At 35.3% G+C, this 14,388-nt stretch overlaps 1 non-coding gene across 1 annotated transcript; it reads left to right on the top strand.

Moving 5' to 3' along the window:
- The first annotated feature begins 13,204 nt into the window (after positions 1 to 13,204).
- On the top strand, positions 13,205 to 13,424 carry LOC111536048. Its single transcript, XR_002729639.1, has one exon. It is a non-coding gene; the product is annotated as a small nucleolar RNA U3 (small nucleolar RNA).
- Positions 13,425 to 14,388: the final 964 nt, after the last annotated feature.

The raw sequence follows: 14,388 nt of genomic DNA, 5'->3' as shown, positions 1-14,388 counted from the left end.
AAATGCAAATCAAAACCACAATGAGATGCCATCTCACACCAGTTAGAATGGCAATCATTAAAAAGTCAGGAAACAATAGGTGCTGGAGAGGATGTGGAGAAATAGGAACACTTTTACACTGTTGGTGGGATTGTAAACTAGTTCAACCATTATGGAAAACAGTATGGCGATTCCTCAAGGATCTAGAACTAGATGTACCATATGACCCAGCCATCCCATTACTGGGTATATACCCAAAGGATCATAAATCATGCTGCTATAAAGACACATGCACACGTATGTTTATTGTGGCACTATTCACTATAGCAAAGACTTGGAATCAACCCAAATGTCCATCAGTGACAGACTGGATTAAAAAAATGTGGCACATATACACCATGGAATACTTTTTACTTTTTTAAACTTTTATTTTAGATGCAAAGATACATATGTGCAAATTTGTTATATAGGTAAATGGAGTGTCATGGGAGTTTAACGAACAGATTATTTCATCACTTATGTAATAAGCATAGTACAGGATAGTTTTTCAATCCTAACCTTCCTCCCACCCTTCACTTTCAAGTAAACTCCAGTATCTATTGTTCCCTTATTTATGTCCATATGTACTCAATGTTTAACTCCGACTCATAAGTGAGAACATGCAGTATTTGATTTTCTGTTTCTGTGTTAGTTTGCTTAGGATAATGGCCTCTGGCTCCGTCCATATTGTTGCAAAGACATGATCTCATTCTTTTTGGTGGCTACATAATATTCTATGGTGTATACGTGCCACATTGTCTTTATCCAGTCTACCATTGATGAGCATTTAGGTTGATTCCATATCCCACAGCAAATGAGGTGCTTACTGGTAAAATGTTTAAAATACAATCTCATTATTGGGTATATACCCAAAGGAATATAAATAGTTCTACCAAAAACACACATGTACTTGTATGTTTATTGCAGCATGATTCACAACTGCAAATACATGGAATCAACCCAGGTGCTCATCAAAGATGGATTGCATAAAGAAAATATGGTATGTGTACACCATGGTATACTATGAAGCCATAAAGAAGAGCAAAATCATGTCCTTTGCAGCAACATGGATATAGCTGGAGACCATTATCCTAAGTGAATTAATGCAGAAAAAGAAAAACAAATATCACATGTTCTCACTTATAAGTAGGAGTTAATCATTGGGTACACATGAACATAAAGATTGGAACAACAGACACTGGGGAATTCAAAACAGGAGAGAAAAGAGGGGCAAGAACTGAAAAACTATTTACTGGTGACTATGCTCACCTGGGTGACAGAATCAATCATACCCCAAACCTCAATATCATGTAATATATACATGTAACAAACCTGCACATGTATCCTTGAATGAAAATTTTTTAAAAATAAATGAAAAAACATGCGAACAAATAAAGTTTCTCATAGATGGTGAAAAATTATGGAAAATCCAGTATTCCTTTTCAAATTGAGAAAATGACAAGAATGACCACTATTGCTGCTTCTATTGAGCATATAGCTGAGGTTCCAGTTGGTAGAAAAAAAAGAAAAGAAAAATAAGTTAAAGGCCTGTGAACTAAACATGAAGAACTACAATTGCTCTCATTCACAGATGATAATGCTATAAAAGACAAACCATAAAGACAGATGTACCATATTTGTTAACACAGAGAAAATACTTTAAAGTTCACAGTTGTTCCCGTTATCAACAAATTCAAAAGAATTCCAATTAAAATTTTGAAAAGATATTTCATAGAAATGGGCCAACTGACTTTAAGTTAATTTGGAGATGACAAAGGCTTAAAAATAATAAAAAAGTCAAAGAATAATAATAAAAAAACTTGCCCTACCAGACATAAAGATTCATCATAAACGTGTAGTGACTTAAAAAGCAGGTTTTGAGCCAGCAATAAAGAAAGAAAATGATGGGACAGAATAGAAAGCCTAGAAAAAGACCAGTATTTATATGGCAACTTAGTATATGGCAGAGGTTCCCTTACTATATCATTACTTAAATGGTGCTGTGCCCATTTGATATTTATTTAAAGACAGCCCTACCACACACCATACACAGAAGTAATTTCATGTGAATCAAATACCTAAAGTTGATAATCCAAGTTTGAACATTTCTAGAGCAAGGAAAATATTTGTATGCCATTGAATTAAGATAATCTTTTTACAAAAAAAAAAATCATAAAGGATATAGTGGATAAATAGAGCTGTATTAAAATTTAAAACTTAAGTATGATTATAACTTAAATATAAAACCTCAAACTATAAAAACCCTAGAAGACAACCTAGGCAATACCATTCAGGACATAGGCACAGTCAAAGATTTCATGATAAAGGTGCCAAAACCAATTGCAAAAAAGGAAAAATTCACAAATGAGATTTCATTAAACTAAAGAACATAGCAAAAGAAACAATCAACAGAATAAACAGACAACCTAAAGAATGGGAGAAAATTTTTGAAAAACTATGCATCTGACAAAGGCCTAATACTCAACTTCTATAAGGAACTTAAACAAATTTACAAGAAAGAAACAACCCCATTAAAAAGTGGGCAAAGGATATGAACAGATACTTTTCAAAAGAAGACATACATGCAGTCAACAAGCATATGAAAAGAAAAGCTCAACATTAGAGAAATTCAAATAAAAACCACAATGAGATTCCACCTCACTCCAGTCAGAAGGGCTATTATTTAAAAGCCAAAAAATAATAGATGCTGGCAAGGTTGTCAAATAAAAAAAAAAAAAAAAAAAAAAAAAAAAAAGAATGCTTATACAGTCTTGGTGGGAGCGTAAATTAGTTCAACCATTGTGGAAAGCAGTATGACAGTTCCTCAAAGACCTATAAGCAGAACTACCATTTGACTCAGCAATCCCATTACTGGGTATACATGCAAATGAATAGAAATCATTCTATTATAAAGGCATCACATAAGTATGTTCATTGCAGCACTATCCACAATAGCAAAGACATGAAAGTAACCTAAATGCCCATCAATGATAAACTGGATAAATCAAATGTGGTACATATACACCACGGAATACTATGCAAACATAAAAAAGAAACGAGATCATGTCCTTTGCAGGGACATGAATGGAGTTGGAGGATATTATCCTTAGCAAACCAACACAGGAAGAGAAAACCAAATACTGCATATTCTCACTTATAAGTGGGACTAAATGATGAGAGCATATGGACACATAGAAGGGAACAACACACACTGTGGCCTTTCAGAAGGTGGAGGGTGGGACGAGGCAGATGATCAGGAAAAATAACTAATAGGTAGTAGGCTTAATAACTGGGTGATGCAATAATCTATGTAACCCCCATTACACAAGTCTACCTATGTAACAAGCCTGCATTTATACCCCTAAACTTAACATAAAAGTTGAAAAAAGAAATAAATAGGCTAGGTGCAATGGCTCATGCCTGTAATCCTAGCACTTTGGGAGGCTGAGGTGGGTGGATCACCTGAGGTCGGAAGTTCAAGACCAGCCTGACCAACATGAAGAAACCCCGTCTCTATTGAAAATACAAAATTAGCCAGGCTTGGTGGCACATGACTGTAATCCCAGCTACTCGAGAGGCTAAGGCAGGAGAATCGCTTGAACCCGGGAGACGGAGGTTGTGGTGAACCGAGATCATGCCATTGCACTCTGGCCTGGACAACAAGAGCGAAACTCCGTCTCAAAAAATAAAAAATAAAACAAAAATAAAACTTGGGTATGTCACAAATTATAAATTTAAAAGAAAAATTACAGATTTGTAACAGATACTTTTTACATATATAACACACAAAAGATTTGGATCAAGAATATAAAGAGCTTTCCAAATATCCATAATTTAAAAAAAACAAACAACACAATTTAAAAATATATAAGTGGTATGAACCAGTAATTCACAAAGAACTCCACATTTATACAATTACATGTGCTAAGGTAGTAGAAATGTATAGATTAGAAATAGAAGCACCTATCTGGATAAATTTTAAAAGTATAATGTTAGAGGACAAAGATCTGTTGGAAACGGATTGTATCTAGCAGAATGTTAAGCACACAAAACAATAATTTGTAGTGCATATGGTTATAAATATATGTAGTAAACATAAAAACATGCAGGAAAGTTATGCAAATTTCAGCAGAGAAAGGGAGAGCAAAGGGATAGAGGTGCGACTTTAGCTATAGCTGTAATTGTTTGCCAAAAAAAATTTAACAAATATGGCAAAATGTTAGCATCAGTTAAATCTATGTTTGGTTCATAGATATTGAGTATATTCAACTTATATACTTTTCTTATGTTTGCAATATATTATAATTAAAATTATATTAGAATTTCAAGTTTTAAATGGTTGTGAGAAAATATAGGTGAACATTTATTTGCTCATGGGAAAAAAGAAGACCATTTAAATATAAAAGCAAAAATAAATCACAAAAGGAAAGGCTGATAAATATGACTACATAAAAATGCAAAAACTACATAAAAACACATCAAAAAATGTAGTTACAAGATGGAGCAAATATTTGTAATACGTGTGTATAAATGATAAGTTTACATATATCCAGTATTGTTAATGTAAAAAAAAGTACTTTCAAAATCTAAATCTTCATCAAATGTTGAATATTAATAAATGTGAATTCCATAAGGTTAATGAGTATATAGTGAAATCAGCACTTTTGTCAACTGCTAGTGGGATTTTTAAATGGTTGACCTTTGTGGATACCAGCTGACAATATTTAAAAGAGTATTAAAATTGTTCATACTAAAAATAGACATTAACCTGATAAAATGATGATCTCTAAGGAGTGAGATGACAGAAGTGACTTATAGTTTCTATTTTATACCCTTCTCTTTTTTTAGTGCCTGGTTTATATTACTTTTATAATTTAAAATTATAATTACTTTTTCATGTAAATTATTTTAATAAAAAGCAACCCATTTTATCTTTTGGCCCCAAATTCTACTTTTAAGGAAATCATTCTACGGAAATTATTAGACATGCACAAGTGATATACCAGATATTTTTTGTAAATTTTATAATACACATAGATACAACCTAAATATTAAACATTGGTGAATAATTAAATATATTGTCGTGCATAAACATGGTGGAGTAATGTGATGATTTTAAAAAATATATTTCAAAAATAATCACAAAAGACAGTGTTTGCTATATGATTGTTAAGAATAAAAAGGATAGCTCAATGATGCCACGTAATGTCAAGTTAATGGAAAAAGGCTGTGCAATGTAATCCAACTTGAGAAGGGGACAAACTGTTTCTATAATAATAAGGTCATGGTTATGCTGGCAAGGAATCAATTAATGTCTTATGATGGTTCAATGAAGGATTTTTAGCAGCAAAGAAATTCTCCTTGTGTGAGATGTACTTTTTTGTTTATTTTTATTTTAGGTTTTCTTCAAGAATATAAAAATATTAAATAGCAGACTGTAATCCAGAGTGGAGAATCACCCTGACATTCATCTTACCCCATCCCCATTTCCAATTATAGGACTCAGAACTCCCCACTCTTTCTACCAGGAAAAAGCAGCAGCTTTACCTGACGATCCATGCTGGAAACCAATGGTATACAAGGAAGGAGTGGGGAGAGAAAACTGACATTGATGTAGGACTTGCAAATATCTGATGGTATGATAACAGGCACAGAAAAAATGGGAAGCAGGGACTTCAGGATAAAGGAAAATAAAATAATAAAAGGAAACAATAACAAATGAACTGAAGAGAAAAGAGGGTGGCATGAAGAAAAGAGAGTAGGCATCCTTCTTCACAGAGCTAGAGAAAAAAATCCTCATGGGAAAATGAGAAAGTACAGTGAACACACCCTCAATAAATAGATGGGACAAGAGAGAAAAATCAGGGACTCACTAATCAATTTTTAAATGCACTGTCTACCAGCACCACTCTGTATGGTTTGGATTAATCACTAAAGGATTTGAGCAAAAACCAGCTTGAACTTATTTCTGTGCTGTTTACTTGTGAGGGTCACAAGATAATAACTGGTATTAGATAGACTAATCTCTCCCACTCCCACAGGAGGGCAAGGAATGGTCTATGAGGCCTTGGGGAGATATGCCAAAGAGGCAATAATTCACCCAGAAAATTTGCCTTTCATCTCTTCCTCTCTGGAGGATATCTAAAGATATATGGGCCAAAAAAATAAAGAGCCTACCTATACACACACAGAAACATATATTTCATGTTTTTCTATGCAGATCTGTATGCACAGAAAAAAAAAAGAAATGTCCTAAAATATTATTAATGTTTTCCTGGGATTTAGAATTACAGGTGATTTTTATTTCCTTGTGCAGCAGAATAATCTTATAAAGTCAATAAGAATAGCAGATTGACATTCAGACCCAAAGGAAATTAGAATGCCCAGAAGAGAAGGGAAGAAGGAAGAGTTGAGCAGTGAGAATCATAATGCACTGAGTTTAAAATCAGAAATACTTAAGTTATATTATATTGTAGGATTAAGTTTATTGCAGAAAGTTGAAATGCAGGTTTAAAGCCAGGTGAATTTCAGTTGAAGAGAAATAAATAACTCTTTTACATTTGAGTTTGTGACTGAAGTTTTCTACTTCCTGTATTTGTTAAGCTGTGTAGAAATTTCAGATGTATGCCATGTTTGCATTTATTTCTTTGAACCCAATCAAAACAAACATTGAAATAAAGCTGTAAACATGTCAAAGATGCAGATTAATGTATGTTACTTTTTAAAGTTCTGGACTGGTAAAAGTCTGAATTTACATCTAGAGGCACTATAAAAGAATATGTTCTGTATTAGCAAAATGTTCAAGTTAGACACTAATAGAAACTTGCTAAATATATTTTAAATCAATACACTTCAAAATTGTTGGAAGCTGTTAAAATCTGTAAGTAAGTATTTGGATGATCTTTTACACTAAGAAAAAGTGAAAATTCTTCATTTCAAAAAGGGAGTGACATTTGATAAATACCTTGGTAAAGGTATAAAAAAATGCTATGGGAGCAAATGCAGGGGAGCCATTAGTTCCTTTGAAAGGTTCATAAATCTCTGGCAAGTTGTATCTGCAAACCGAAACATATAAAGTGATGACAGTGAACACTGATATCTCCTTTTCTTTGACAAATCCCCATAATGGGCATGTGACTTATGTCAAGGTAAAAAGGATAAAATCAGAAAGGCTTCCTGCTGCCCTGTAATATCAGTGGTGTTACTAAGGATAGAAGAATAAACTTTTGCCTGTCATTGTTTAATTCAGTCCAGGGATTGCAAACTCAGAGTACTTCGGCTGATCTGGCCCACAGACCTGTTTATTTTGGCTCATGATTTCCTTTTAAATAAATTTAAATGACCTTTAAGTTATACACTCTCCAGTACACCATCGTACATAGCATTTTCTTTTGAAAATTCGGCTCCATGCAGTTATTAAGAATACACATTCTAGAAGTCAGAGTGTATGAGTTAAAATTCAGTACCTATCACCTACTAGCCACATAACCCTGGGAAAATGACTTAATCTCTGTGTAATGGTTTTCTTACCTCTAAAATGAGGATAGTAATGGTAGGGTTTCAGCGAGAGTTAAATCAGTTAAAACTCGTAGAGCAATTAAAATAATGCTAAGCAGATTGGGTAATGTAAGCACTGTGTAAAGGTTTGTTAAATAAATATTGGTTTATCTCCAGCCTAATCATGTTCTCTCCCTGGACCCTATAAGCATTTGGGCTCATACTTTTGGTTTAATTTTATCTGTAAGAAAGCTTTCATCTTGGCCTTTCATGTAAGCAATGTGTGTGGCCCCTCCATACATGGTAAAAATAAGGGATTCCAAAGAGTTCTGTTTTCATATAAATATACCAATGACTGACTCATTACAATCATCATAAAAATCTTCCAAGCTAATTAAACTCTGGAGATACTAAGGGCACAATATAGAGTCCCTGTCCATAACAGGATTATTGCCCAGTAAGAGAGACTGGAATTGTACATGATGAGTAAGTGCAGGAGAGGATTACATATGCAAATGATAAAGGCTAGGTGACTGAAGTCTGTTGGAGAAAGCCATGATCACAGAGGGATGTGGTGGACTAGGAAGGATCTATAGAGGATATGGGACTTGAGCTAGTTCTTGAGGGAAGAGTGAGACTTAGTTCTGCCTAGGGATTAGATAGAAGAAAACATTCTGACAAGAGTCATGTGAGCAAATTACAGAGGCAGAATATATCTGAAAGCTTGAGCAATTACACACAGATTTAATTTGAGTAGAAAGTTGGTTATGGCAGAAATTATAGGAGATGGGGCTGAGCCCATGGATGAAGACTGCATTATGGAGAGTACTAAATGCCAGATGAAGGGCTGTATATTTTATCTTGAAAGCAGTAGAAAGTCGATGAAAATTTCAGAACTGGGAGAGGTAAGTGGAGAGACAGTTAATGATTTTTGCAAATAAATATTTAATTCATAAAGATTAATCTGTTCAGTGTAGAGGATGGAAAGGGCCAATGGATAGTAGGGCAATTAAAACACCAGAGAAGAAACATGAAAATTAGCTGGGAGACTATTTTAATATAGTCTGAGGTTAAGTTGATTCAAGTTTGAATCAGGGTGGGACCACGCACCTGGAAAGGAAAGGCAGTAAGCCAATTTTTTGCCCAATGACATTGTATACAACCAGCAAAATAAGTTAGCTTATCAAGAATTCTAATCTTCCATAGCTTTATGTGTATTTGTCTATACTGAGACACACCCAAACATTCTGTTACCATATCTATTTCTTCTTAATCTAAAAGCTCTGCCAGGTTATGAGATTTGTCTGATTTCTTTTGTCTCTCTAGAACCTAGCAAAATGCCTGGCACATATTAACATTTTTAAAAGTGTAAAACTAAACCAAAAATCAATAGCTTATCTAGGTAACTTTTGATAAATGGAGAAAAAGCAGCTCTTGAGCCTCCTCTGTATTTGGAATATTAAGAGAATATGACAAAATAAGAAGTTCTGATAAAGAAGCAGATTCAGGGGGAAAGGAAAAAAAAATTCCAGGAGTGAGATATTTGAATCTTAATCAATCTCTCTCTCTCTCTCTCTCTCTCTCTCTCCCCACCAACCCCCGTGATGGATAATACTGAATGTCAACTTGATTGGATTAAAGGATGCAGAGTATTGATCCTGGGTGTGTCCATGTGGGTGTTGCCAAAGGAGATTAACATTTGAGTCAGTGGGCTGGGGAAGGCAGACCCACCCTTAATCTGGTGGGCACAACCTAATCAGCTGCCAGCGAATATAAAGCAGGCAGAAAAATGTGAAGAGGCGAGACTGGCCTAGTGTCCTAACCTACATCTTTCTCCGGTGCTGGATGCTTCCTGCCCTCAAACATCAGACTCCAAGTTCTTCAGTTTTGAGACTCGGACTGGCTCTCCTTGCTCCTCAAGCTTGGGACAGCCTATTGTGGGACCTTGTTATTATATATATATATCCATCCTATTAGTTCTGTCCCTCTAGGGAACCCTGACTAATATACTCTCCATCAATCCTTTAACAGGTAAAATCATTATTTTGGAGGGATAACAAAGTTATATATTTTAATAATGATAAATGTTTATTATAACTATAAAAAATAAAGCTTCATGGGGCACTGAGACACAAGAGCAATCAGTTTGAGCTTAGAGTATAAAAGGATATACAGCATCTGGGCAAGGTGGTGTATGAAATGTGGGGGAGTTACAAAGCCTGAGATGGATTGCTTAAAGTGTGGCTTCTGAAAGAGTAATGCATTCATTGGCCAACATAACAATCAGATTAATGTCACCTTAGCATCATCTTTGGGTTTGACTTTCTACTGTCCCTGAAAAGATAAAGTCACATAATATTAACAGAAATGTAGAAGGAAAAATTTCAAATATAGTCATGTTAACTTTGGGTAAACCAGCCTGCAATGGTCCACAGCTGTATTTCTACCTTCATAAGCCCAGGGACACTGCTTATCTTAGGGACTATCTTTTGAACGGTTAAAAAATGCAGAAAACTATCTCTTATCTCCTGGAGGTAGATGGAATTCAGTGTTAAAGGAGCTTATAAAACTTGACAATTTCCCAGTGGCAAGGCATGGCCTTTATACTGAACTGCTCAAGAGGTATCTGCTCTCTTTCATCCTGAGAGATAACCATGAAATAGTTTGGCTGCAGCCTAATTCTCTGGCAGTAATATAACATATCAACATGGCTCAAATGAGTCATCACCATTAGTGAGGCATGGGCCTTGCACTGGGTAGAGCATATATTGATTCTCAATAAATGTTTCTTGAATTAAACAGAATTGTACTTGCAGTGGCAATGTTGAATTTGCCCTGATTTAGCCACATGTGGCCCAAAGCAACCCAATTGCGGTATTAATGGACAAGGTTTAGGTATATACTATGGCCAGAAGGTGAAGCAAATAAACTCAACAAAAAACTAATAAGGCAGAGTAAAGAACTAGAAATTTCATGGGCTTTAGAGTAACACCTGGATTTGAGTCCTGGCTTTGACACTCACTAGCTCTGTGAACTTAGAAAAGTTTATTAATTTCTCTGAGCTCCACAACTGCATCTTCATAATGAGGATTATAATAATTTCTACCTAATATAGTTATTATTAGGATTAAATGGTAAACCCTTGATAATCTTATTATATACTTATAAGAATGGTACTTATGAACATCAGGCAAGCAGTTTTGGCCTCATGGACGCAAGTGCCTTAACTGTAAGCGTAAAGCATTGTATCATTACAGATAGATTGGTATGGTAGACAGAATAATGGCCCATCAAAGATGTCTACGTCCTAAGCCATATAAATATGTTACCCTACATGGCAAAAGGGATTTTTTCAGATGTGATTAACTTAAAGATTTTGAGATGGGTAGATTATCCTGCATTAGTCAGTTGGGCCCCAAGTGATTACAAGGGTCCTTAGAAAAGGGAGTCAAGAAGGTCAAAAACAGAAAAAGGAGATGTGACTACAAAAACAGAGGTTGAAGTAATGTGCTTTGGAAATGGAGGAAGGGACTATAAGCCAAGGTATGCAGGTGACCTCTAGAAGTATGAAAAGGCAAGGAAGCAGATTCTCTCCCAGAGTTTTAAAAGTAACATAGCATTATGGATGCCTTGACTTCAAAGACTTCTTTCCTTCAGAACTGTAAGATAATACATTAGTGGTGTTGTAAGCCAGTACGTTTGTGGCAATTTGTTAAAGTAGCAATAGAAAACTAAGAAATTTGAACTTGGTTAAAAGAATTCAGCAAGCTGTCAAAATCTTTCAAAAGATCAGCTTTAGGACTGGTATCATCAAATATCTTCATACCTGGGCACCACAGCAATCATTACCTATAAACTATCAAAAAACCCACCTGAATTCCTCTTCCAAACCATGATGTCACTCTGGAACACAAGCCCTTGATTGTTATTGTTGGTAACATTTCTTGGAACATAACACAATCCTAGAATGTATAATATGAACCAAAAGGAAAAGTTTGTATAGGTATTTGTGACCTTCCTCACAGATGATTTTCACTCTGGGGCTGCAAGAGATAGCAAGAAATATGTTCATCATTCCCTTTACCCTTTAAGGAAAAATAATCTGCTTCACCCATCTGGGCCTAAAGGGTGGTTCCAATTGAGTGACTGGCACTGTTCTTATGAGCAATGCAAGCCTCCTAGTTCCTGCTCAACAGCATCCAATTGCATTTGATGCTGAGTGGACATGGGCACCATTCCAACTTTGCAAGTGTGCCATTTGTACTGCTTTGGTGTGAGGCAGAAAAATAGGAAATCTGAGCTACCACAGAAATATGCTTGGGTAAGTTGCTTGCCATTGTCCCAGGTTCTGTGCATAATTTCAGGAGAAAATGAGACATATTTGAAAGTTCACTTTCACTAGATTAGGAACGTGCTACTTTCAATTTTACAAAACCACTGAAGCATTTTCTCAATACTGAACCAACACTGACTTATTTTTGAAAAAGACTACCTTACCATGTAATGCATTTTAATCATGCAATGGATGGTTGGGGATTCCATTCCTCCTTTTGTTATTTTGCATTTTTAAAAATGTAGCATACAATGTAAAAATCACAAAGGACACAGTATTTATATTATCCTGTCAATGTCAATATATTCAGCTTTTCTAAAAAAGGAAGCAAGCTTCTGTTGAAAATAAAACCTTAACCATTAAGTTATCGGGGGAAAATACCAGATACACATAGAAAACCAAATTTTGTTTATTCCTTACATATTGTTCACGGTAATTCCAGATGTCTAATAGGCGGAAACATAAAACTTTTACCCATCGCACAAGATCCCTGTACTAACGCCACCATTTTAGGCAAATTACCAACATTAGACATCAAGCGCCTATGCCATAGTTCAGTATAATGGCAGCTGTGCATACATTTATACATTCATCCCTCCATTCATTCAAAAAATATTTGTTGAGCACCTACATTTTACCAGGTGTATGGTGATGGGAATATCAAAGAGAACAAGATGGGTCTTTGCTCTCCTGGAGTACATAGTAGACATGTGTTACATGTTTGATAAATTTATTGATACATTTAGTTTCATACATAATTCAAAATTTAACTCTGAGTGTGCGTGTTTTTGTAATCATACGGTATTTAGAACTAAAGAGGGGAGAAGACACCATGGGGGAGATGAATCACCTATAACTAATTTCTTACACCCATGCCACTGACAGTTCTATTATATTAATCATTCTATCATGTTACCACTGATGGCAAGCATGATAACCTTAAGATCTTCAGTGGTGGTCGCTATATTCTTATTAGGGCAGGAAAGTGGACTCAGACACTTTTTATAAGAGTTGGGAAGGGCTTCTATGTAGCCTTAAAGAAATTCAGTTATCTCAGTGTCAGTAAAGAGTAGTGGTTTCCAAAGAACTCGGGATATAAACCCAGATAACCTGGATTTGGATCTCAGTTCTTTCATGTGGATTTGGGTACCCATCTAAACATCAATTTAATATTTAAAATGGGAATAATAATATTGGCCTGGAATGGTTTTGAGGATTAAATGAGACAATTCAGGTGAATCACAGGCCATAAAGCCCAACACAAAGCTCTCAGTAAAAGTAGTAGTAGTAATAGTTGTTGTCATTGTTTGTTGTTACTACATTGATCTCACAGCTTCAGTTAACTAATAATTTAATAAGGCTATACTTTCAGGGATCATTTCTATAGCTTATTACTAAAGGAGTTAATCTGAATGTGTAGAGCACCAGAAACCATGAGGAGGAGGTGCAGTGTTCTCTCCTGAGCAGAAAGCTGGCCCTAGGCAGTGTGTTGCCTCAATGCAACTGCCATTTGCCATTGATGATGATTGTTCTCTTTCTCTGAGAGAGTAAGAGGAGAGGATGCATTCTGAGTGGCTCCTGTTTATGTTATTAAAAGTAAAATAAATAAATAAATAAAACTAAAAGTAAAAAAAAAAAGAAAAGAAAAAGAAAGGAATTTACTGCATCCTGGCTACCCAAACCTCATAGGCTTTCAAATGTAATTGCAGGAGAAAATGTGACCTTGCTTCTCCTTTTGATCCATACATCCCCTCTCTCTAGTTCTAAGCCCCACCAAAGTCTCTCTCTTCTCTCCTCTCTCTCTCTCTCTCTCTCTCACACACACACACACACACACACACAGAGGAATTAAGCCAGAGATGGTATGTCAGCTGTGATGGATTGATAGTTCCTGCCTGGGATAATTTGATGAGAGGAATCCTGAGATTCCATTGGAAATAAAAATATAAAAGTAGCATGATTGATTATTAATGTCAGTTGAGGATTTGGATAAGTAAGTGATAGCATACATACTCTACTGTCAGGAAAATATAGGTCATTAACACTTCAGTATCATTTTAAATCTTTTCTTATTTTTGGAATACACACACGCATTTTAAATATTAATGCTTATTATGGAATAAAAGTCTTGGCTCCCTATTAAATAAATTTCTGGCATTAGGAAGCAAGTAAGAAAGATTTTGTTGTGAGGGCTGCATTGCCTTTCTGAAATTATGACATAATGATCTGTTCCCTTGCATAACTTGGGCCTTAATGTTGTGATTCCACAATTTTATTTGCCATAAATAAAAAAGTAAGAAAACACACTTCCCTTAACAAAAGTTCCACTGATGATCTCTGAGAGAGACAATATTGTATATTCATACAATGGATTGCTAATTAGCAATTTAAAATGAAATAATTGGCTGGGCACAGTGGCTCACACCTGGAATCCCAGCACTTTGGAAGGCCAAGGTGGGCAGATCACAAGGTCAGGAGATCGAGACCATCTGGCCAACATGTTGAAATCCTGTGTCTACTAAAAAAAAAAAAAAAGAAAG

The sequence above is a fragment of the Piliocolobus tephrosceles genome, chromosome 12 (genome assembly GCF_002776525.5).
Source record: "Piliocolobus tephrosceles isolate RC106 chromosome 12, ASM277652v3, whole genome shotgun sequence".
NCBI classification, from domain to species: Eukaryota; Metazoa; Chordata; class Mammalia; order Primates; family Cercopithecidae; genus Piliocolobus; species Piliocolobus tephrosceles.
This window is presented reverse-complemented; position numbering and strand designations above follow the sequence as displayed.